Below are 26,044 nucleotides of genomic sequence, written 5' to 3'. Positions count from 1 at the left end.
CCTCAATTGCCACCTAAACTCAACAGATTTTGTGACACACACAGTAAGTTGGTTACCTGCACTGGTTAGTTTTTTTTTTTTTTTTTTTTTTTTTTTACCAATTGGACATAACCCAGAGTTATTTTGGAAGAATGAATCTCAGTGGAGAAATTGCCCAGGTTAGATTGGCCCATGGCTTTGTCCATAAGAGGTTTTGACTGATGATGTGGGAGAGCCCAGCCTACCGTGGGTGGCACCATTCCCTAGGTAGATGGATCTGGGCTGCAATAAGCAAGCTAGCCAAGCATAAGTCAGTAAGCAGCATTCCCCCATGGTTTCTCCCTCTCTTCCAGTCCTGACTTTCTTTAATGATGAATGTGGAAGATGAAATAAACCCTTTCCTCCCCAATTTGCTTTTGGTCATGGTGCTGATCAAAGCAATGGACCAGAAACTAGAACGCCTCCCAAGCACTTAGGAAAACGAGGGAGCTGAAGCTGCTGCTTCGTGTAGAGAGCACCCACAGAACATCACGGAGGTCCTGGTTTAAATGTTTAGCACCAGGGGTGGGGACGGCAGTGGGGATGACAGACAAAAGAAGCAGGGATGTCGAGAGGAAGAGGAGCAAAGACCGAAAACTCACACTTTGTGTTTACTCTGTGGTTTACCACATCTAGCTTTAACTAGTCCAGACCTAGTCTTCCCCACCCCAACCCAGCCTACTTCCGGTCTGTTGCCCCATCATTTTGGCTCCTGTGTTGGCATGCGGGTCAGGTTGAGAACTGAGGAAGTCCTCCTAGGGCCCAAATCTCCAGGTTCCAGGTAAGTCAGCCGCTCAGGGTGATGTATCTGAAGGAAGATAAGAAGGAACCATCACCACAGGACCAGGCAAAAGCAGCCCAGGGATGTGTGTAGAGGGGCAGGGATGGGGGGTGAAGCCCGAACTCTGATGACATCAGCGGCCATCAGTGTGGAGCAAGGCAGGAGGACTTTGAGGCCACTACTAATTGTCGGCTAACAGATCCTTCTTCCAGCCTGTCCAGGCCTTCTTAAAGTCCCTTGCAGTCGGATGTGGCCATGTGACTGCAATCGCATCAGTAGGCTGCAGGGGGCAGTATTGTGTGCCTTCCCAGCCTGGTTATGCCTTTTCACCTTCTGGCTGGCATACCCCAGGATGGCATCACTCAAGGTTGGTCACGGGAGTGCCCTAGAGGAGGGTGCCCTAGAGGGCACTACAGTGGGACACAGAAAATGCTGGGGTCTCTGAGTAACCGGACAACAGAGCCCAACTGGCTTTTGTTTTCTTGGATCTGGGGGTTAGAAACTTCGCATTTTTTAAGGACCTGTCTTAATTAATTAATTAATTAATTTTAAACAGTGTCTCCCTATATATAGCTTTGGATTGGCTAAAACTTTATATAAAGCCCAGGCTGGCCTTGAACTCTATATGTAGCCAAAATGACTTTGATTCCTGATCTTACGAGGTCACTGACACTTGCCTAAAATACAGCTTTTTTTTTTTTTTCCGGAGCTGGGGACCGAACCCAGGGCCTTGCGCTTCCTAGGTAAGCGCTCTACCACTGAGCTAAATCCCCAGCCCCAAAAGTACAGCTTTAATAGAAATTTAAGTTCCAACATTTGGAGATGGAGTGAGAAACACTTAGGAAAAGGTAGCCCCAGCCACTGTCTTCGATGCTATGGGACTTTAATTAACTAATACCACGTGGCCTAAGTAAGGTAATGCAGTTTCGCATAATAGAACTATATGACTAATTCAGCTAATTAATAAAAATTTGTCCAATTAGCCAGGTGTGCACTGCACACACCCACACACCTGGAACTCCAGCATTTGGGAGGCAGGAGATGGTCCTCATTTGGAGACCAGCCTGCTCTACATTCTGTGTTCCAGGCCAGCCAGAAATCCGTGTGAGACGTTATCTCCCAAGAGGTGTGGAAGTGGGAGCAGGAGAGGCCTAGTGAGATGACTCAGCAGCTAAGAGCCCTTGATGCTTCTCCTAGAGAAGCCTTCTGCTGTGCTGCTAAATATCACAACCAAAGGCAACTTGAGGAGAAAAGGGCTTGTTTGACTTACACATCCTTATCACAGTCCATCACCAAGGGAAGCCAAGGCCCGAACTCAAATGGAGAGGAACCTAGAGGTAGGAAGTACTACGGCAGACACCATGAAGGAGTGAGGCTCACCTATCTGTGTCCCCCCACCCCCACCCCCACCCCCCTCCGTCCCCAGCTTTCTTAAACCAACCAGGGCCACCCACAGTGAACTGAACGATGCTAGGTCAATCATTAATTAAGGAAATTCCCTATAGGCAATCAGAGCGAGGCATTTTCTCAGTTGAGGTTCCCTCATGTCAATGACCCTAGCTTGTTTTAAGATGACAAAGTAACCAATTCATGTTCTTGCAGAGAACTGAAGGTTCAGTTCCCAGAACCCATATCAGGAAGCTCCCGACTGCTTATCACTCTAGTTCCTAGGTTTTGGCCTCCAAGAACAGTTGCCTCTTGTGTGTAGTGAGTGAGTGTGCCTGTGTGTGTGTGCCTGTGTGTGTGCTCCTGTGTGTGTGTGTGTGCCTGTGTGTGTGTGCCTGTGTGTGTGTGCCTGTGTGTACCTGTGTGTGTGCCTGTGTGTGTGTGTACCTGTGTGTGTGTGCCTGTGTGTGCGCGCCTATGTGTGTGTGCCTGTGTGTGTGTGTGTGTACCTGTGTGTGTGTGCCTGTGTGTGCGCGCCTATGTGTGTGCTCCTGTGTGTGTGTACCTGTGTGTGTGTGCTTGTGTGTGCGCACCTATGTGTGTGCTCCTGTGTGTGTGTGTGTGCCTGTGTGTGTGTGTACCTGTGTGTGTGTGCCTGTGTGTGCGCGCCTATGTGTGTGCTCCTGTGTGTGTGTGTGCCTGTGTGTGTGTGTGCGCGCGCGCTCCCTCACCTCCTCTGACCCATCATCCCTCCTTCCTACCTCTACACCCACCCTTGTCTGCACTTTGCATTGGATTCATAGTACACACACACACACACACACACACACACACACACACAGAGTGATGGATTCGCAGCTAAGAGCACAGAATGGCTGGGCAGTGGTGGCACACGCCTTTTGTCCCAGCGCTGGGCAGGAAGAGGCAGTTGGATCTTTGAGAATTCAAGGCCAGCCTGGTCTAGAGGGTAAGTTCCAGGACAGTCAGAGCTGTTACATAGAGAAACTGTCTCAAACGAAACAAAAGCAAAAGGTGAAACACTCCACCAGTAATAGAAAATTCACTTGACACCATTCAACTTATCCTAAGGAACGGGTCCAGGGAAGGTTAGGGTCCTGGCTCAGTGGGGTTTTGCTTTCCGAGCATGTGAAAGGCCCTGGGTTTAACCCTCAGTGTTAAAGAAAGAGTTGAGGGAGGAAAAGGTAACTGAAGGTGGAGGAGAAAGCGAGCCATGGGTGTTGGGTGTCACACAAACATCAGATGGAGTAAGAGGATCATAGTCTTCCCTAATGGGGGCTCTAGTGGGTCCTTCTGTGGGAGGGGAGAAGTCCTTGGGTGGGGGGATCCAGCAGTGTAGGCACCCCTTCTGTGGAACTTAAAGGGTATGAAGGACAGAGATGGAGGAGACTCTAGAAGGATCTAGAAGGAGACTCAGAAACTAGCACCCTCAACAGTGCAAGTTACCCTCAGGTGAGGGGCTGAGGAGTCTGGGTAACAGAAGGCAGGGTGATCGAGGAGTGAGGGAGGCCTCAGAGGGGCTGGGGAGGAACTTATGGCCCTCCACAGGATCCTGTTGCTTTCACACACACGCTTACACACACACACACACACACACACACACACACACACACACACACACACACCAGAGAGAGAGAGAGAGAGAGAGAGAGAGAGAGAGACTCATAGGAGAAGTGGGCCGCCAGTTTAAAGGAGGGGAAAGGGGCATGAGGGAGAGACTGAGGTGCCTGGAGGAGGTACTCAAGAAGGATACAGCAGAGAAAGAACTGGAAACTGAGAGTAGAGGGAGCAAGTGGCCTGGGCCAGGGGCTTTTCTCGAGGGTTCCTTTAAGGGCAAGGGCTAGGAGTGAAACAGACCCAGGGTGGAAACTTCAGGGAGAAAGTGGCAAGGAACTTGCAAGAGAGGGCAAGGATGACTCCTAGAGTTTGGGTCAGACAGGGAAGGAGACTGAAGCCACACGTGGAGGATTTGTGTGCATATGCGTGCGTGTGTGTGTGTGTGTATGTACACTATGAATCCAGTGCAAAGTGCAGACAGGGCGGGTGTAGAGGTGGGACGGTTGGTCAGAGGAGGCTGCCTTCTGCCTGGATTTTGCCAGACTACCCCTAACCCCCAACAAAAGGAGTTGGATAGCCATTGTGGGAGGAGCTCATAGAGGTAGCAGAGCAAAAGGGTCATTATTTCCTCTGCTGCATTTGTGTCTTCCTTGGATTCCCAGCTCACTGACTTAGGGAAAGGACTGCCATACTCCTGCCAGTAGAGTCAAGCACACCTCTTGCCTGTTGTTCATTGATTGATTGATTGATTGATTGATTGATTGATTTTCACAGTGCTCATGTGAAAGTCAGAGGCAACTGGAGTCTGTCTCCTTCCACCATGTGGGTGCCAGGGATTGAACTCTGGTAGTCAGGCTTGAAGGCAAGTTCCTTTACCTGCAGTGCTGTCTTTCCCACCCTGTTCCCCTCACCCCTTTGGTGTTTGAGAGAGTCTTTCGTGAAGCCCAGGCTGGCCTCAAACTGACTGTGAAGTTGAGGCTAGCCTTGAACTTCTGATTATAGATGAACACCACCATTCCTAGCCATATTTATTTGTTTGAATTTTTGAGACAGGGTCTCTCCATGTAGCTCTGGTCGTCCTAAAACTCACTTTGCACACCAGAAGGGCTTCAAACTCTTTCTCTGCAAGAGTCATCTCTCTAGCACGACTCCCCCACCTGTCTGTCAGTCCTATGCTGGGCACCCCTCACAGAGATCCACCTGCCTCCCCAGTGCTGGGAATAAAGCCGTCACCACACCTGCTCGTTTTTTTAATTTTTGAAATATTTTTTCCTATCATTCATTTCATTACCATTTGTTTTTGTGGGATTTTTGTTTTGTTTTGTTTTCTGGTATAGGGTCTTTATAAGTAGCCCAGGCTGACCTCAGACTCACAGTGATCCTCCTGCCTAAGCCTCTGGAGAACTGAGATTATAGATGCATTCTCCTACAGTTTTGTTTTTGTTTTTGTTTTTGTTTTTGTTTTTTTTAAGATTGATCTATTTTTAGCATGCAAGTTTTTTGGACCATGTGTGTGCCTGGTGTCTGCAGAGGAGTTACAGCTGTTTGTGAGCTGCGGTGCAGATGCTGGAAACAACCTGGGCCATCTGGAAGAGCGGCCAGTGCTCTTAACATCGAGCCATCTCTCCAGACCCCTCCCCTCCCCCTTCCTTGTGTTTTAGATGTATACTTTGTGTATATGAGTGCTCTATCTGTACTTACAGCTGCATACCAGAAGAGAGCATCAGATCCCATTACTGATGGTTGTGAGCCACCATGTGGTTGCTGGGCAATGAACTCAGGACCTCTTGAAGAGCAGTCAGTCCTCATAACTGCCATCTCTCCAGTCTCCTGTAAAGAAGCTCTGTAAACAGAAAGGTACACAAATCAAGATAGCTTCAGGAAGTCCCTGAAACTGAGCAGATTCACTAGGCTCCTCCCTTCCACAGTAAGCAATAGATGCTGAGAGTCCCTTTCAGAGGAGGGAACCTGCGCAGCAAAGACTCTCGGAGGAGAAAAGCTGCAAAGAGCACTCTGAGACCAGACCAGGGCCTGGGAAAACAGGAACCAGCTGAACTCTCTGGAAGAGGTTTAGAGCAGCAGAGATGCCTGGAAAGGTCCAACATGTTGAGTTGCCTACATGTGAGCTGTCAGCCATGCTGGGGTGGGCTTTGGAGATGCAGCTGTCATTTCTGCTTCTGTGACTCCTTACCCTTATCCTGTAACCCCAATAAAACCCATTGGTTCAACAAGTTGGACACTGATGTTGTCTATACTTTGGATTGTCATAGGTTCTCAATCTGAGATGAGTAGATGTGTGGCTTTCTCCCAGGAAAAGCTTTGTCACACAACATGTCACACAGGCATGCACATGGTGCCCAGCTCTTGCTTGGTTTGAGCCTCCTGCTATGTTGTAGGCTTCAAATATTGAGTTCTCTTGCCACAGCCTCTCAAGTGGGCTCCCCAACCTCCAGCTCCTACTTCCATGTCCCCACCCTCCAGGTTACAAATATCTCAAAGGAAGCCTTGCTGCTATGGCTTTTCTGTCAGGGACTCCCAGAGCCTGGAATGGGTCCCCACTTTCCTCCATTGTACCCACCTGATAACTGCAGGGGGTCATTCTCCTGACAGGACCGTTCCCTTCTGTTTTCACTGCAGTGAGTTTCAGATCACATGAGGATATCTGTAGGGAACACAGAGAAGCATCCTGAGAGATCCTGAGCCTCTTCGTCTCCCTGGCCTCCTCCTCCACCTCCTCTCATCACATCTACTGAGTATGTTTGCGAGTTCTGTCCTTCTATGGACCAAACTCAGGTCATCAGGCTTGGCTACATGTGCTATTACTGACTGAGTGTCTTCCAGGGTCTCGAACTCTTATCTTCCGCTGGATTTGGTTGTTTGGTTTGCTGGATAATGAGACGGGATCGTATGTATCCCAGGCTACCCTTAAAAACTTACTGTGGGTGAGTCTGGCCTGGATTCCTGCTCCTCCTTCTCCTGCCTCAGGTCCCCAAGTACTGGGATTTTAGGAATGTAGCACACTGTTCTGAGATTAAAATTCTATGCTGTTAAAATGATGGCAGAGGGGCACATGTCTCTAATCTCTGTTGGGAAGCTGAGGCAGGAAGAACACAAGTTTGAAGCATGCCTGGGCTACTGTGTGAGCCCAGTCTCAAAAGAAGCAGCAGCAGTGGTAGAGCGCTTGCCTAGCAAGGGCAAGGCCCTGGTTCGGTCCCCAGCTCCGAAAAAAAAAAAAAAAAAGAAGAAGAAGAAGCAGCAGCAGCAGCAGCAGCAGCAACAGCAGCAGCAGCAGGGGGAGCAGCAGCAGCAACAAAAGGGCCAGCAAGGTATCTCAGTGAGCCTGGGTTTCATTCCTGGAACCCACATGATAGAAGAAGAGAACCAACTTCTGCAATTTGTCCTCTGACCTCCAGAAGTGCATTACAGTGTGTGCATGTGTGTAGACACACATAATAAATAGAAAAATGTAATTTCTATAAGGATACCAAAGGCTGGAGAGATGGCTCAGTGGTTAGGAACACTGACTGCTCTTGCAGAGGACTCTAGTTAATTTCCCAGCACCCATGGACAGGAAGCAGTGGCTCCCAGCATTGTGTAACTCCAGCTCCAGAGAACCCGATGCCCCCTTCTGGACTACATAGGCAACTGCAGACTGGTTGCATATACTTACACAGATACATATGCGTACATGCATACACATAAAAAATAAAAGTAAGGCCAGGTGTGGTAGTCTCTAATCCCAGCCCTAAGGAGAGAGAGGCAGGTGGATCTCGGTGAGTTTCAGCGCAGCCTGGTCTACAGAGTGAGTTCCAGGACAGCCAGGACTACATGGTGAGACCCTGTCTCTAATAAATTAAAAATAAGAAATTTCCAATAAAAGTTTAAAAATTAAAAAGATAATATCTTAACCTATTATGGCATAAACTTTTTTTAAAAAGATATTTATTTATTTATTTATTTATTTATTTAATGTATATGAGTATACTAGCTGTCTTCAGACACATCAGAACAGGCATTGGGTTCCATTATAGATGGTTGTGAGCCACTATGTGGTTGCTGGGCCTTGACCTCAGAACCTCTGGAAGAGCAGTCGGTGCTTTCAACCACTGAGCCATCTCTCTGGACCTTGATTTTTATTCTTCTATGTCAGGACTGTACTACAGAGACCAAGGCACTTTCTTTCCTAGAATTCTGTGGGAAGTCCTGTGTGTGTGTGTCCTATGAGCAAGATCCCTGCGTGTGTCTTTGTGAGGTCTCTGAGCCTGCTGGTGAGCCACCTGGGCACGCAGGCATGAGTGCCCAGGAGTGTACACGGTTCTCTTTCTATAGCATCCTTCCAGTGCGTGCTGGAGTGTGTCTCTGGGTTGGGCACAGCTGTGTCTGAGAGTGTTAAATGTGTCTCCTCTGCACAGACAAGGGAGGTCAGCCTGGTGACGATCCTGTGCTAACGGGATGAAAAAGGAGCGATTTGGGGAGAAACTGGTACTAATTCCCTTAGACTGGGGACCACAGCCTCTTCTTCTTCTTTTTTTTTTTTTCTTTTTCTTTTTCTTTTTTTTCCGGAGCTGGGGACCAAACCCAGGGCCTTGCAGTTGCTAGGCAAGCGCTCCACCACTGAGCTAAATCCCCAACCCCCAGCCTCTTCTTGATACTTGCCTTAAGAGATGTGTGACCTAAAAAGGGAGAGGCTGGGGGTTGGGGATTTAGCTCAGTGGTAGAGCGCTTGCCTAGCAAGCACAAGGCCCTGGGTTTGGTCCCCAGCTCCGGAAAAAAAAAAAGAAAAAAGAAAAAAAGAAAAAGGGAGAGGCTTACCTGCCTTTTGTTTGTTTTGTTTTGTTTTTCTGAGGCAGTGTTTCTCTGTATAAACTAAACTGTCTTGGAACTGGCTTTGTAGCCCAGGCTGTCCTGGAACTCAGGGACTAGTCTGCCTCTGGCTCTCCACTCCTGCCCGGCTGGCGGCTTGCTTCCTTCCTTCCTTCCTTCCTTCCTTCCTTCCTTCCTTCCTTCCTTCCTTCCTCCCCCTCCCTCTTTCCAGTTGCTGCCTAGAACTTTGCAAAACAGGTCCATTTCTTTTTTTTTTTTTTAATATTTATTTATTTTGTATATGAGTACGCCGTCGCTGTCCTCAGACACACCAGAATCCCATTACAGATGGTTGTGAGCCACCATGTGGTTGCTGGGCATTGAACTCAGGACCTCTGGAAGAGCAGTCAGTGCTCTTAACCATCGAGCCACAACCACCTGTAATAGGATTTGGTGCCCTCTTGTGGTGTGTCTGAAGACAGCTACAGTGTACTCACACATAAAATAAATAAATCTTTTCTTTACAAAAAAATCTCTTCTTTCTTGGTAAAAGGTTGGTGTCCTTCCTGCTCAATGCCCTCCAACAAGGCCCCTCACCCACCCCGGCCACCCCGACATTACCGGCTCCTAGGGAGACCTGTAGATCCTGGGTGAGGGTGAGGACAGAGAGGCGACTAACTGACTGATGGATGAGAGACTAGACTTAGTCAAGACCGTATCACCCTCTCTAGCTCTTGCTCCACCCCCTGGGGTCAGGGCAGGGAACACACACACACACACACACACACACACACACACACACACACACACAGCACCTGCCCCAGGATCTGTAGCATAGAAAGTGCTCCTACTTCTGGGACTAGAGTTCACCAGCTATAGCGATGCCTGCTGTCTGTCGGTGCAGTGCCGGGCACCCCTCACTTGAGATCTGTATCCCATTTGCCCTGCCCTGGGCATAATGGGGGCTGGAAGTGTGAATGTCGGGGAGCTGCATTTCAGCTCCTCCCTGCTTGAATTCTTGCCTTGACAGTGGATTGTCCTGGTGCCAGGCCCCCCTGGGGGAGTCTGCTCTTCCTGTGCCAGGGCCCCGTGCCCACCCTGCCTCTGCTTCCCACTTCCTCCTCAGGCTGAGCTGGCACTGTAGCCGCAGCACCTCCTCTTAGCACCTTCCAACTGGGCGCAGCCAAGTAGCACCCAGCCCACAGCATCAGGCCGCTTACAGCAGCCTGGAGCTGGCAGACTCCCTAGAGCCCGATTGTCTTCTCTCCAGCCTCACCTTCCAGTCTTCCACATCCTGCCCGTCTGAGGAGAGCTCCCCTCCCCAGGCTCACCTGCACTGGGGCCCCTCCTGGATTAGGGGCTCAGCTGTGAGTACGTCATCAGCCCTAACTATGGTGAGCTCTGGGCCACCCTGGGCCGAATGGCTGTCCTTTGTAGGATGTCATTAGTCCGGATTCCTGTGGGCAACTTATTCTGAGACAAAGTGAGTCTGCCTTCTAAATCCAGATGGGCTCTATGATTCTCTGAAGTGACAGGAACACTTTTCTTTGTCATTCCCCAGGGCTTGGGGACTGTGTCACTACAGAGCCTATGATCTTTTTTAGTGCTGGCCCCCTGGGCTCCCTGATTCTCTGGCCTGGGTTTTTCAGGTCACTGAGAAAACATGGGTCCTTGGCCTGCAGGAGGCTGTGACAGATGCCACATACAGGTCACATGGATTCTCGAGTTCGAAGGCTGGACTTAGCTGTGGGTGTTCTAGGACTCTTGAATTTGTGCCCAAAGTGTTGTCGCATGACTCTCATATCAGCAGTTAGAAGGCAGAGGCAGGTGGATCTCTGTAGGTTGGAAGTCAGCCTGGTCTACAGAGTGAGTTCCAAGCCAGCCAGGGCTACTCAGTGAGACCCTGTCTCAAAACAAACAAACAAACAAACAAACAAACAAACAACAAAAGCCCAAAACAAAAAATACCCCCAAACCAAAAAACTTATACTTATGTGGATCCCTGGGGAACTCTGGAGCTTGGCAAATGCCCAGGCCTTGATGGGTTGGACATTACATGCACCAATCAGCTTCGGGAAATGTAGATTTAGCCCCACCCTCACCCCTCGGGTCAGGGCAGGCTACATCAACAAGGTTCTTTGTTGATTCAGACCCAGGCAAGAACCCTATTGGCTCATCTCTGAACTTCACCGCACGCAGGGCATCCCGGCATGCAGGGCATCACGGTACGGTGTTAGAGGCCCTATGGCACAGGGGGAGTGAGGTGTGCTCCTAGCAACCTTAGATCCTCCCCTTCTCTGGCGTTTTCGCCGCTCTATCTTGAGGTCTTGCCTCTCACCAACCTCCTGTTCCCTTGCCGAGTCCGGCGATGTCACTATACAGAATACAAGCACAAAGGGCTTTTGTCACCCCACTCTGAGCTCGGCTTTGGGGCTCCTCCGGACCCCCCCACCTCCCATCCCACCTCCACCAGCCCCCTGTCTCCGACGTCAGGCCACCCCAGCTGGAGGTTGCAGCGGTATTTTTCCACAGGCACTGCTCTGCCTCATACACGTTGGGAAGATGCAAAGTCTGTGTCTATATATACCTCCCCGCCCCCGGACGGCGTGCGTCTCCTTCGCCAGGCTGTGGTCGTGCAGTCTGTCGCTGGTTAAGGCACTTCTCAGATTTGCGTGTTTAATATTTTATCCAGGAAGTACTCCTGGATGGGTATGCGGGAAGGTGGTGTGAAGCTGACAGAATGTCAGGTCCCGGAATGGCTGCTCACAGCTTCTGGTGGTGGTGGGACAAACAGGTGGAGGGTCTGGAGAATAGTGACGTCAGCTTCTGAATGTTTCTTAGAAGCTTCAGCACTGTGGTCCCAAGGCAAGGTGGCATTGGATCTGGGCTCCTGCAGGCAGCACAGAGAAGGTCCCTTTTTTTTGGGACACATAGGCAATGACAGAAGTGGCTTCTTTGGTCCAGCTGTTCAAACAGGTCTTGGACAACTAACTGTTCAGGAAGTCTCCAGAGGGAAGAAGGCCTCTGAGTCTGTGAGGAAGTCACCCATCACCTAGGGCCTCAGTGCAGAGAACACAGGAAGGAGGAGTATCGAGAGCTAGATCAGAGGTTCTGGTGGCCTCTGTGGTACATCGGAGTCCCTGAGCCCTCTGGGGATCCTGTGTGTGACAGGAGGGGACATTAAGATCTAGCTTCCTCATGGGAGTGTTGGGGCAGAAAGCACCAGCCGCACAGAGAACTAAAGACAATCCCTCTGTTTCCATTAATCTGAGTGTGACACAGTCTGGGTGGGGAGAGACATGAGGACGAGGCTGGGGCAGATGGAAAAATCTGGCGCTGGAAGGGGGTGTGGGGCAAACAGACAGACACTGGCCTTTCATTCTGACCCTTCTGAGACATGAAATGCCTGATTGTGCCTGGATCCAGAGGGTGTGGTACTTGGGGAAGCCCGTTCCATACCCCAGTCCCTGGGGAACAAGATCCCCACACATCCCCACTGCTCCTGACAAGAATTGGACAGAAGAGAATTCTCGGGCAGTGGGGTGGGGTAAACTTCCCAGTCTGGCTCTGTCCTTGCTGAGTTTCAGAGATTTATCTCTGCAGGATTCTGAGATCCAGCTCTAATGGGAGGGACATCCTCCTATCCCAGGCAGCAATTCCCCCAGGTGCTAAGTTGGAAAGTTCTTCTTGGTGTCTAGCCCTGGTTCTTTGTATTGTCAGTTGAGTGTGAGAGCCCTGTTCTGCTTTGGGATGCAGTTGATCAAGGACCCTGGCTTCTGTCCTGGGCATCATGCTGTGACAGGGATGCTTGGAGGATGGCACTTCCCACCCTGTTTTTTTTTTTTTTCCCGGAGCTGGGGACCAAACCCAGGACCTTGTGCTTGCTAGGCAAACGCTCTACCACTGAACCAAATCCCCAACCCTGCTTCCCACCCTGTTTGTTCTGCACACATACATAGATCCCTTGGTTTTAAGGTACAGTATTCTTTCTCTCCAGTTCCTATCGAAGGCAAGAACTGGACAGGAAGCTGAGAAAGCCTCCAAACAGTCACCCTAGAGCCACCGCTGCATGCACTCGAGGGCAGACATATTGGGAAGGGGAATCTTGCTTGTGGTCCCTCATCTGGCTGAGTGGTTGGCAACTGTCCTTTGGGACCTCTGTCCACTTGGGACTTTGTATTCAAAGGACACAATAAGGAAACTCAAAAACAAAACCAGTAAGGTCTGAGCTCTAACTCCTGCTGGCCCCTTCCATCACCCCTGCAGGCTTCCAGGGGTCCCTCAAGACTCCAGGGCAGCCCTGAGAAAACACTGGTTGGCAAAGCTGCCTGTCTGAACTCTTGGGATCTACCTATGGACATAGGCATGGAACCCACAGCCCCACCGACGTCAACTGGAAGACAGACAGAATGACAAAGGAAAGCACTAGAGAACAGCCTTGCAGCCAGCCGGGCAGTGGGGACCTGCACTGTTAATCCCAGCAACTCCAGAGTCAGAGTTGGAGGGAGTCGAATCTCTGTGAGGCCAGCCTGGTCTACAGAGCAAGTTCCAGGACAGCCTGGGCTACACAGAGAAACCCTGCCTCGAAAAATGAAAGGAGAATGAATAAATAAATAAATAAATAAATAAATAAATAAATAATAGTCTAGAACACTAAGTCCTTAGAACTAAACCCTTACTTAGCTCAAGGAGAATCCTGGCCCAGCCAAAGGGCTCATGGTCTTAGACATCTGAGTGGTTTGTTTTGGTTTTACTTCAGGGTTTCTGGTGTCCAGCCGGCTTCCCCCTTTCTCTGTAGTGAAGGATGTCGTTGATGTCCTGACCCTCCAGCCTCCACCTCCCAAGGGCTTACAGGTACATTCCACCATATTTGGGTCAAATGGTAGTTTTTCAATCTGAATGCTTTTTGACTTCTTCCATATTAGGTCATGTCTGGTTATTTGTCACAGGTCAAGGGTCGCTACTGTCATTTATCTACTGGGCCAAGCCCAGGGTGTTACTAAAGAAAGACGGAAAGTGTCCAGAGCTCTGAGGTTGGGAAAACCTGGTTTAGGTTCTAGAAGAAGCCAGCAGCGTCTTTATTGTTTATCCCACAACCCCCGCAACCCCGAAAGAATGCACCTAGACCTTGAAAACAATGAGGATCTCCTTGTCTTCTGCATCGCATCTGCCTCAGCCCTCTCATGGGGTAGGTGCTTTACAAGCATTTGTCATCTGAATATGAATATGCAAATAGACGACTCGCCTTCATGCAGTGGGCGGGGCTTCCCTTCCTATGCAGCGCCCTGCTGTCCTAGCAGCCCACTTCTGTTCAGTTAGCAGGCCTTCCCTTTGGGGTTCCTGACCCTGGCAACCCTGGAGAAAGCTGGGGAGGGCTCACCCAAAAGTGCCTGAGCTGTTGACTCAGAAATAGCAGATGCTCATTCCCGACTCAATTTGCATCTCATTTGCATATTACTTTGCCTATGATTTGCATGCTGCTCCTTTAAAGGCAAAAGGCACAGATCTCCTGGTCTCTGTTATAGCTTCTTCTCTTCCTTAGGCACCACCCTCTGACTCCACCTCTATTTCTGCTCACCCAAGAATCACCCTGAGAGTTTAGTGAACTCTCTCGGTTGGCCAATTTTTGCACAGCTGAACTCAAAAGCCCTACCCATCCTTTATGGTCAAAGCCTGATTTTTGGTGTTGCCACTCCACAAACCATGTGATATCGTGAGTTTCTTCATCTGTGAGAAGGAGGTTGTGACTTTTGGCCATGCAGAGTGACTACGGGGCTTGATCAGAAGACTCTATTCGGGGTTGGGGATTTAGCTCAGTGGTAGAGCGCTTGCCGCAAGGCCCTGGGTTCGGTCCCCAGCTCCGAAAAAAAGAAAAAAAAAAAGAAGAAGACTCTATTCTTCTGTTTTCCTGGACAGTCTAGCTATAGTCTAGGTTGTACTTGAGCTCCGTTCCTCTGCCTCTACTTCCCATGTGCTGGGATTACAGTTCTATCCCACCGTGTTCCCTTAAGGCTGTGTTAAAAACTGGCATGTAAGCATCAGGAACTGTTACCCTTCTCTGAACTTCCTTCCTGCTGGGAGACACCCTTAACTGAGTACTCCTCCCACCTCGGGACATCTCAGCTCTCAGTGACCACCCTTCCACCCTTCCTGGCCTCTCATCTCTTCTCTGGGCGCTCATGTTTTCCACACTTAGCACACAGCAGAGACTCCTCATCCTCTCTCCAGAATGGAGACTATACCTAGCATCTGTTGCAAGCTCCACCTAGCTGTCTAAACAAAGGTTATTCCAAAAGAGTGTTGGGATTGGGAGGATTCTGAGCCCAGAGCCTGCTCTAGGCTTCACCGCTGGCTACCCCTAAAGGCAATGCGTCTGGGCAATGCTATATTTATTTCTTTGGAGTCTTTTCCCCCATGTAGCTCAGGGACGCCCTGAACTTACTAGGCAGCTCAAGCCGACCACACAACCTGACAATCTTCCTGTCTCTGCCTCTTGGACACCAAGGTTCCAGGCATGCACTCTCATGCCCAGGCAATATTGTGCTTTCTTTTCTTAGGAGGTTTGGGGGTGTTTCAAGACGGGATTTCTCCGTGTAACCCTTGCTGTTCTGGAACTTGCTCTATAGACCAGACAGGCGTTGAACTAGAAGACCCTGCCTCTCCTCCCAAGCTCTGAGATCAAAGGTGTGCATCAGCATTGCCTGGTTAATATCATGCTTTGTTCTGCAGAGAATCCCTCCTTTGATAAATGCTGCTGACATTTATCCAGTGTTCAAGCCCCAAACTCCAGTGCGAGTCTCCCTCAGCTCCTACATTATGGCCGGCTGTGCAACACATTAACTGCCAACTCGATGGTTTAAATAGCAAACACTTATTCGGGGCATGGTAGCACCAACTGTGCGATAACTTGGGAGGGGGAAACAGGACGACCAGGAGGTCAAAGTCGTCCTTGGCTAGGTAGTAAGTTCCAGGACATCCAGAGCATGTGTCCTGGTCATAGCAGTCCTTGTTTTCAGAAACAGGAAGGAGGCTGGAGAGGATGGCTCAGCAGTTAAGAACACTAACTGCTCTTCCAGAGGTTCAATTCCCAGTCCATTCGCTACTGTCTGCAACACCCATGCACAGACATACGTGCAGGCAAAACATTGCACATAAAAATGAAATGTTTTCTTTTTTATATTTTATATTGTATAAATTTTATATTTCATAAAATTCTACATTTTATAATGTAGAATACATAAATATATATGATACATATACTGTAGAATATACAATGAAATAAATTTCATATATTCTCCATTTATATATTTTTACATTTACCCTGTTCCATTCTTTTCTTCTCCTTTTTTTTTTTTTTTTATGAAACCACTTTGTAGTCCCCTTTATTTCCCTTTTGTCCATCAGGCCATGAATCCGTATGGCATGGGCTCCAGCAGCTCAGGCTCCTTCCCGTTAGTCCTCACAAAGTGGGCTTCTCTGGGTGGTGCAGGCTGGCGCTTCAGCTGAACCCAGGTGCTCTTCTCTTTGGCTTCCTTTTTCTTCTGATCGTTCTCCTTCACCCGCTTCAGGAAGCTGTCTCTGCTCTTCAAGGGCTTGATGTGCTCAATCCGAGCATGGATCCGGGCAAGATCTTGGTCAGAATCTTGCCCTTAACTTGCTTGTTTACAATGATGCCCACGGCATGCTGGGTGACACTGCAGACTCTTCCGGTTTTGCTGTGGTAACACTTATGGGGCATTCCTTTTTTTTTTCTTTCTTTTTTCTTTTTTTCGGAGCTGGGGACCGAACCCAGGGCCTTGCGCTTGCTAGGCAACTGCTCTACCCCTGAGCTAAATCCCCAACCCCGGGGCATTCCTTTTTGAACAGTGCCCATTCCCTTGATGTCTACAATATCACCCTTCTTGTAGATTCCCATGTGTGTGGCCAAAGGAACAACTCCGTGTTTCCTAAAAGGCCTAGAGAACATAGACTGAGTACCTCTCCTCTTTCCCTTTGTGTTCGTCATTTTAGCGAGTTGCTGGAAGATGGCTGCTGTGGCTGGTTTTTTTTTTTTTTTTTTCTTTTTAAAGATTTATCTGTTTATGTATATGAGTACTCTTTCTTCATGCATTCCAGAAGAGGGCATCGGATCCCATTACAGATGGTTGTGAGCCACCATGTGGCTGCTGGGAATTGAACTCAGGTCCTTTGGAAGAGCAGCCAGTGCTCTTAACCACTGAGCCATCTCTCCAGCCCTCTCCTTTCCGTTCCTTAGAAAGAGTCCTGTGTCCCACCATATCCAAGGGAGGCATCATGGTTTGAATGTAAAACATCTGCAAGCTCGTGTGCAAGCTTGGTCTCCAGTAGGTGGCACCGGGTGGAGATGACACCATGTGGGGGCAGCACCATGCAGGGGACAATATAAGAACTTTTGGACATAGGGCCCAGCCAGGGTCAGACCTTGAAGACCATTGAATTCCGCCCTGGAGTTTCCCTTAGCGTGCATCTAGCTTCCCTGCCCACTTTGGTCCTAGAAGAGAACATAGAGCCAGGGCTCAACCACCGAGCTGCATCCTTAGCTTAAATAGCAACAAAAGCAAGAGGCGGAGGGGCAGGTTTGGGGATGTAGTTCAGTTGGTAGAGAACTTGCTTAGCATGCACAGAGCCCTGGGTTTGATTCCCAAGATCACGTAAATCAGGAGTGATGGTGGGCACCCAGCACTGGGAGGTGAAAGCAAGGTCAGGATTGCAGATCTGCCATACACTGGCTATGCATCAAGTTCCAGGCCAACCTGGGCTAGAATAGACCCTGTCTGAAATCAAACACTGAAGGGAGGAAGGAAAGGATGTGGAAAGACCCAGTGGGGACAGAGGTGCGGCACACGCAGGGAAGAGGTTGACCCTCTCTTTCCATTGCTGCCTGGACAAGAAGGCTAAAGAGCGAGGGTGCGGCTCAGTGGTTGCCGAGTTCAAGGACCTGAGTTCAACCTCAGTACACAGGGAGGAAAGAACTATTCTGCCAGCAGAGGCGGGCAGATCTCTGAATTCCGAGGCCAGCAAGGTCTACAGAGCTGGTCTAGTCTACAGAGTTCCAGAACAGCAGCACTACACAAAGAAACCCTGTCTTGAAATAAATTAAAAAAGAAAAGAAAAACCTTTTAAAAAAAAAGTTTTCTTGGGGGCTGGGGATTTAGCTCAGTGGTAGAGCGCTTACCTAGGAAGTGCAAGGCCCTGGGTTCGGTCCCCAGCTCCGGGGGGGGGGGGGGGGGGAAGAACGGAAAAAAAAAAGTTTTCTTATCTGGAGGAACTGAAAGGCTTCCAAGAAGCATTTTCAAATCTTAACACTCAGAAAGTCCTCGGTGAAACCACCGCTGGCCCCGTGCCCAGTCACGGAAGAGCCCAAGCCACTGACAAGTAACTAACACCTGTGCCACACTCCGCGGAACGCACTGCACTTCCAGTCCGCTTTCTATCGCTTTTCACGTTAGAGTCCAAGCAGCCAACCAAGGACCCCCAACAAATGAGGAAAACTCGTTCGTTAGTGCCTGTCCTCAGGTTAAGATATGCCTCCAAGGTTGAGGGATCTGCCCTTAGTCTCTGATAGGACAGGGAGGTGGTAGATGGTTTAGAAGGCGGAGTCTAGTGAAAGGAAGTTAGCTCTCTGGGGGTGTGACCTTGGTGGGAGGGAGCAGTGAAGTGGGAGGGGGTAGAGAGGTGGGGAGTGGGGAGTGGGGGTGGGGAGGTAACTGAGGATCTTACTCTGCCTCCGGTCTCTACTTTCCAGGCACGAGGTGGACAGCCCCCTCTGCCACATTCTCCTGTGCTGTATCACTACCAGCAACAGAGGATGGGACCATAGACTGAGCCCAAAAGAAACCTTCCTCTTACTCAGTTGATTTACCACAAGTATTCGTTACAGCAACGGAACACGTGGCGGGCAGGGCATGGCTGCCACACAGAGTTAGAAGGGCCAGAAATATCTTGCACCTGTTAGAGGAGATGCTTGAGGGACTATAAAGAGGAGGAGCCGGCTGGTCTTCAGACTCCTGCCGAGGAAGGAGAGGAAAGGAAAGAAGGCTTTCCAGAAGGATCTCAGGCTACTGTGAGGCTCCAAGGGTCTTAGCACAGAAACCGCCCACTGTAGGAGTCCCCACGGGGCCCAGGTGTCCGTTCCAAGTCCCCTGCTGTACTAAGTATAGGCTGGAGCTGTTTGGAGAAACCGTGGCCTCGGCCCCCAGACCTGACTGCGCCTGGAGATGCTGCCTGTGCCTTCCTCCAGGTGAGGGCCAAGTGGTGCTCCTAGGGAATGACAGCCATACTCCTGGAGTGAAGGGGAAACCGACAAAACGGGAAGGGAGAAACAAAAAGGTAACAAGCCAGAATATAGAAAAAGAAGCTGGTGGTAATCCCGGCATGGGGGTGGGGCGGGGAAGCAGGTGGATCTATGTGAGTTCAAGGCCAGCCTGGTGGTCTACAGAGTGAGTTCCAAGGTAAGGAGAGACCCTATCTCACAAACAAAACAACAAGCCAACACCACCAACAAAAAGCAAACAAACAAACAAACAAACAAACAAAAAACCCAAACCAAACAAACCAAATACAAAACGAATTGGCTACATGCTGTGCTTCCTGGTGTGCTTGAGACCCTAACTCAAAATGTTCACACAACACACACACCGGGATAAGGAGAAAGGTTAAGTAAACAGAAACTACCCTTTAAAACTATGAAAGGAAATCAAGGCAAGCCAAGACCCAGAGAATCGAAGTGTTAAGAGGAACAGAATAGCATAGAGCCTCCTGGAATTTAAACCAGCCGGGAAGGAACAGGAAGTTAAAATTAAGTAGAAAGGTTGTGGAAGAGATAAAAATAAGAATTACCAAGAGAGAAGCAGGAAAAGACGGGCTGGTGAGACTCCTTGAATCTTTTAAGTTTTCACAGAGCACCCACTGCTCGGGGCATGCGGGCACAGCTCTGCTCTGCAGTGGAGCTCCCAGAAGACAGGGATTAGGGGGAGCCAGGCCTGCTGGTGTTCTCATTCGATCCCAGCACTTAGGGGTGGAGGCAGTAGGATCAGAAGTACAAGGCAAGCCTCAGCTATTGAATGAGTTGGAGGATAGCCTGGGCTACCTGAGACCACGTCTCAAAACAAACACATGAATAATGAACAGTCACTATGAAGATGGATTTCCAGTGTTAGACGGGGAGCTCTTGACAGAGAGAGAGAGGGAGAGGGAGAGGAGGAGGGGGGAGGGGAGGGGAGAAGGAGAAAGAGGGAGGGAGAGGGAGAGGAGGAGGGGGGAGGGGAGGGAGAGGGGAAAGAGGGGGAGGGAGGGGGGAGAGAGGGGGGAGGGAGGAGAGAGAGGGAGGGGAAGAGGGAGAGACACAGACACAGACAGAGACACAGAGAGACAGAGAGTGAGAGAGAAAGGTGAATACAGAAAAAGAGCCAGGCAGTGTTGCAGAAAGGAAGATTTTTAATCTCTAAAATGCATAGGCTACTAGCCTCTGTCTAAGAGGTGGTTTTGTCTACCTTCCTGCTTGAGGCAACTCCAAAGACAGGCAAAATATATGGTGGGGGTGGTGGTGTTTTGAGACAAGGTTTCATTAAGCTCAGGTTGGCCTTAAACTTATTTGGTCCAGGCTGGCCTTGAATTCCTATGCCCCACCCCATCTCTCTACCTCTCAGCACCTGGGATTATTTATAGGCACGCACTACCAAGCCTAGCTGGACCAAGTCTTAAAACTTATTTTATTTCATATATGGTTTGGGGTTTACCTTTCATTTTTGTTAAACTTGTTTTTTGATTTTGGGTGTTCTTTTTGAGATGGGGGGGGGGTCTTGTAACGTAGCCCAGGCTGGCCTGAAACTGGTGATCTTGATCTCCTTTCAAATGCTTGGATCACCGTGCTCAGCTCAACTGTGGGGTGTGGACGCTAGGCTTCACGTCATGGTGTGTGCGCGTGTAGGTATGGATGACCACAAATTACTTAGGTACTGTAGCAGTCCGGCTTAAACAGTGAAGTTGTGGCTATCACAAGGCTATGGAAATAGGTTTCCATGCGATTTCTTTTTCCAGGTTCTATTTTTAATCTTTCATACTTAGGCTTTTATTGTCCGTTTCAAATTGATTTGGGGGTGTATTTGAAGTAAGAGCTGGGATTGAATTTTCTTTGTGAATATCCAATTATTCAACATTTATTGAAGGCTCGTCCATTCCTGTCTGGACTGCAGCTGTGTCTTTGTGGGAGCCAGGTGAGACTGTGTGGATGGCTTTGTTTGAGAGCTCTATTCAGCACTGAGTGTCTAGCTGCACCCCGAATGTATCTCTCACTACCGCTTTATACACGGACTCCTACAACATTTTTTTTTTTTTTGGTTCTTTTTTTTGGAGCTGGGGACTGAACCCAGGGCCTTGCGCTTCCTAGGCAAGCGCTCTACCTCTGAGCTAAATCCCCAGCCCCCCTCCTAAAACATTTTTTAAAAACTAATTAGCTCACTTTGCATTTCCATATAAATTTGTTTTCTTTGGGGATGGAGAGGTGGCTCAGTGGTTAAGAGCACATGTTGCTCTTGCAGAGGACCTGGGTTCAGCTCCCTGCACCCACATTGTGGCTCACAACCGTCCTTAACCCAATCCCAGGGTACCTAATGACCTTTTCTGACCTATACAGGTCCATGCAGGCCAAATACACACACAATTAATAAATCTAAAGAAGCCTTGAAATTTATTTTATTTCATGTAAGCTTTTGTGGGTTCACCTTTCATTTTTGTTAAATTTCTTTCCTTTTTGTGTATCTATGTGTGTATGTATGCATATCTGTGTATCTGTGTGTATGGATGTATATATGTGTGTATGCATGTATATGTATCTGTATATGTATGTGTATATATGTTTGCATATATGTGTATGTATATGTATGTGTGTTTGCACATATGTGTATCTGTGTATGTATATGCACGTTTGTGTGTGTGTGTGTCTGTATGTGTGTGTGTGGATCTGTGTAGATAGACACATGCTCTGAAGTGAGTTTGGTGGTCAGTTTTCTGGAGCCATTTCTCTCCTTTCATCATTGGGTCCTGGGGACTTAACTTAGATCCCTAGGCTTGGCGACTACCTTTACCTGCACAGACATCTTGTCAGCTCTGGTTTTCATTTTTTTTTTTTTTAAGTAGCACAGGCTGGCATCATCTTTCTGTTGTGTTTTTTGTTTGTTTTGTTTTGTTCTGTTTTTGAGGCACAATCTCTCTATGTAGCCATGGCTGTCCAGGAACTCACTATATAGACTGGGCTGGTCTCAGACTCAGAGATCCACCTGCCTCAGCCTCCCACATGCTGGGAAAAGTGTCAAACTCTTGATCCTTGTGCCTCAGTCTCTAGAGTTCTAAGATTACACACATAAGCTACCAAGTTCAGCCTCGATATACATTTACAGTTAATCTGGTTGATGTGGCTCCAGCCAATAATTGTACTGTAGAACTAGAGTTTTAAAAAGGTTACTCATTGGGGCTGGGGATTTAGCTCAGTGGTAGAGCGCTTACCTAGGAAGCGCAAGGCCCTGGGTTCGGTCCCCAGCTCCAAAAAAAAAAAAAAAAAAAAAAAAAGGTTACTCATTGTCAGAGTCCGGATGTGCAGGGCCGGACATGCCTGAGGGAAAGCCAGAGAAGGGACTTGCCAAACCAGCTATCAGTCCCAAGGACATTGACCATCTGTAGCCACCCCCTCCCCTTCCTTCACTCCCCAGAAGTGAGTCACCCCCCTGAGTGAGATGAGCCACCCTACCGGCGCTGCTGAGCTGCTAGATAGCACGTACTCCTTGCTGACGTAATTTCGAGCCGAAAGTAACTGTGCACCATTTGAATTGACCAATCATGTGTAACCGAGTGAATGCCCCTAACCTCTACTATATAAACCCCCGAGTTTGGAGGCTCGGGGTCGATTCCTCTGTCTCCTGTGTGGGATACGTATTGACCCGGGATCCTGCTAATAGGGATCTCCTTAATAAAAGCTACCTCTTGCTGTTACATCAAGACAGACTGGTTACTCGTGATTCCTGGGCGCACCCCACCCCGCGACTGGAGCGAGAGACGAGGCTCCCCATTTAGGAGTACGCTCTTTCAGTACTAATTGGGAAGATGAGGCAGGAGGATTACCATGAATTTAAGACCAGTCTAATTTACATTGTGAATTCCTGGCCAGCCGAGGCTACAATTTGAGATCCAATTTCAAAAATAAGGAAAATAAAGGGAATAATGGACACTTTTTTTTTCTTTTTTTCGGAGCTGGGGACCGAACCCAGGGCCTTGTGCTTCCTAGGCAAGCGCTCTACCACTGAGCTAAATCCCCAACCCCTATGGACACTTTTAATCCGAGCACATGAGAGGCAGAGGCAGGTCGGTCTCTGAGTTCTAGATCAGTCTAGTTTACATACTGACTTGTAGACCAGTCAGCGCTACGTAGTTTTAACCGTTTGGACTTTTCCAAGTGCGTGCCAGCTGCCGAACATATACACGAAGTCTTATTTTCATTTTCAATGCTTATCACCTTCAGCTTGCTCCTCAACTAGCTCTTATACTAAACCGTTTATACTAATCTAAGTTCTGTCACATGACTAGTTTCTTCTCCTCAGTGTCGTATGCCTGACTTCCTCCTTGGTGGAGCGTCTTCCGGTGCTTGACGTTCCCAGAGTTCCTCTCTCTGTGCTCAATGACCCACTTTCTATTGTCTTCTGCTATAGGTCATAGGCTTTTTATTTTGACCAATCAGACGGTGCCTTAGGTAGGTAAGGAAGGACAGAGACACATCTTCACACAGTGTACAAAAACATCGCTCCAACACAGTGAGACCCCGTTTAAAACAAAACAACACCCAAATGCTAGGGAAATGACACAATCAATAAAGTGCTAGCCTTTATAAGTCTGATCCTCCAATCCCCAGCAGAACATAAACAAGATGGCGCCCACTTCCAGCCCAAACATACCCCACCCCACCCCCGGGGCAGGCGCCAGCTTTGGGAACACTCCAGGCTTGTGAGAGATCACGAACGAACAAACAAAAAAGTAGAAAAGTGTGTAATAGCGTCCCAAGTTCTACTCTGGCCTCCACGCAGACACGCGCGCGCACACACACACACACACACACACACACACACACACACACACACACACACGAACACAACGCATGCGCAAATAAACATACACGCAGAAATAAAAACAAGGCCAGAGAGAGGGGTCAGCAAGTGAAGGCGCTTGCCACCAAGCCAGAGGACCTGACTTTGGGATCGCCAGGAAGTGTCTTAGCAGCTACTTTTCTATCGCATGGACAAAAAGCCGGGACTAGGGTAACTTACGAAAGAAAGCATTTAGTCTGGGGCTCATGATTCCGGAGGGCAGCAGAGTCCACAAGCATTGTGTCGAGGAGCATGGAAACCGGCAAGCATGACTCTAGAGCAACAACTGAAAGCTTCCATGGAGACAGCAGCGGTGAGGGAGACAGACTACTAACTGGGTGGGAATGGCTCTGGGTTTTGAAATCTCAAAGCCACCTTCCTGGTGGCCCACTTCCTCCAGCAAGTCCACACCTCCTAATCCCTCCCAGATAGTCAGCTCAACATTGGACAAAGCATTCAAATGTATGAATCCATGGGGACGCTTCTCACTCAAACCACCACAGGAGAGAACTGACTTTTGCAAGTTGTCCTCTGACATCTGTGCACACACACAAACACATACACAGTATAAATAAATACAAAAAATAAATATGGTAGCACTCAAGAAGGCATGTATGCATACATAGACACAATAAATAATTTTTTAAAAATTTATTTATTTTATGCATATGACTGTACTGTTGCTCTCTTCAGACATAACTAAAGAGGGCATCAGATCCCATTATAGATGATTGTGAGCCACCATGTGGTTGCTGGAATTGAACTCGGGACCTCTGGAAAAGCAGTCAGTGCTCTTAACCGCTGAGCCGTCTCTCCAGCCCAAATAAATGTATTTTTAAGCATTTTTGAAAGAAACAAAAATAATTAAATTTATTTTTATATTATTATTATTACTATTTTGCCTCTTTGGACTTTTATGACAGAGTTCTTTGTGTAACTGAACCCTGCATGTCCTGGAACTCACTTTGTAGACCAGGCTGGCCTCAAAATTACAAAGATCTTCCTGCCTCTGACTCCTGAGTGCTGGGATTAAAGACATGTGTCAACATACTGACTTTTTTTTCTTTTTCTAACAAGGCAGGAGCAAGCAGGCAAAGAGCAAGTGCTTTCTTCTTCCAAGTCCTTATATATTGACTTCCAGCAGAACACATGACCCAGATTAAAGGTGTGTCTTCCCGCCTCCCACCTCAAAGCTGTGGACTAGAAGTGGATTTGAAGTGCAACCAGCAAACCCAGGAACCTTTTTATCATGCAAGGAAAAAAAAAGCAAAATAAATAAATAAATAAATAAATAAATAATAATCTCACAGGTGTGCCCTTCATTTCTGTATTGCTGTTCATTCCAAATGCAGTCAAGTTGATGACCAAGAATAGTCGTCACAGCCAACAAAGAGCAGGAAGGCAGGTGGCTGGCTGTGCGGTTAGATGGGAAATGCCATAGCTAGTACAAAGGCCCTAATGTGGGGTGTGTATCTGGGTGGAGGGCGAAAGTAGTTCATGTTGGGAGCCTCTAGAAGTAATGGGCACTGAGTACTTTCCAATCCTCTGCTTGGTCCCTGGGCTTCACTTCCGGTGGCCATCCCTAGCCAGCCTCTCTTTCCTTGCCAATGCTGGTAGGGGGCTTAGAGAACCCTTTTTTTTTTTTTTTGGAGCTGGGGACCGAACCCAGGGCCTTGCACTTGCTAGGCAAGCGCTCTACCGCTGAGCTAAATCCCCAACCCCATTAATTTATTTCTTTATTCACTTTAAGAATTATTTATTTATTTTATGTATGTGAGTACACTGTTGCTGTCTTCAGACACACCAGAAGAGGGCATCAGATCCCATTACAGATGGTTGTGAGCCACCATGCGGTTGCTGGGAATTGAACTCAGGACCCCTGGAAGAACAATTGGTGCTCTTTTTTTTTTTTTTTTTTTTTTGTTCTTTTTTTCGGAGCTGGGGACCGAACCCAGGGCCTTGCGCTTCCTAGGTAAGCGCTCTACCACTGAGCTAAATCCCCAGCCCCGCAATTGGTGCTCTTAACCGAGGAACCATCTCTCTAGCACCTTTATTGAAAATCCCAAACACAACCCCTCCTCCAATCCTACCCTCAAATTCCTCTCCCTATTTACCCCTCCCTTTCTCCTTAGAGAAGGGGAAGCCTCCTTGGGTACCAACAGGCCCTCAGATATCAAGCCCCAGCAGGACTAAGCCCATCCTCTCCCACTGAGGCCCTACCAGGCAGTCCAGCATGGGAAGGAGATCCACTGGCAGGCAACAGCTTAGGGATTGCCCCTGCTCGCTCCAATTGTTAGGGACTCACGAGACGACTGAGCTGCACATCTGCTAC

General features: G+C 48.6%; 2 long non-coding RNA genes across 4 annotated transcripts; one reads left to right on the top strand and one right to left on the bottom strand.

Moving 5' to 3' along the window:
* Positions 1-616: 616 nt before the first annotated feature.
* On the bottom strand, positions 617-24,783 carry LOC134480715 (uncharacterized). Of its 2 annotated transcripts, XR_010055450.1 has the most exons (4): positions 23,893-24,783; positions 6,339-6,422; positions 5,462-5,603; positions 617-826 (listed from the first exon to the last, which is right to left on the bottom strand). It is a non-coding gene; the product is annotated as an uncharacterized LOC134480715 (long non-coding RNA). The 2 variants fall into 2 exon arrangements; XR_010055451.1 differs by lacking the exon at positions 6,339-6,422.
* On the top strand, positions 18,280-25,011 carry LOC102548331 (uncharacterized). Of its 2 annotated transcripts, none has more exons than XR_005490756.2 (2): positions 18,280-18,821; positions 24,790-25,011. It is a non-coding gene; the product is annotated as an uncharacterized LOC102548331 (long non-coding RNA). The 2 variants fall into 2 exon arrangements; XR_357868.4 differs by having other exon boundaries at positions 18,280-18,910.
* Positions 25,012-26,044: the final 1,033 nt, after the last annotated feature.

This window comes from Rattus norvegicus, chromosome 10 (genome assembly GCF_036323735.1).
Source record: "Rattus norvegicus strain BN/NHsdMcwi chromosome 10, GRCr8, whole genome shotgun sequence".
In the NCBI taxonomy this organism is placed as follows: domain Eukaryota; kingdom Metazoa; phylum Chordata; class Mammalia; order Rodentia; family Muridae; genus Rattus; species Rattus norvegicus.
This window is presented reverse-complemented; position numbering and strand designations above follow the sequence as displayed.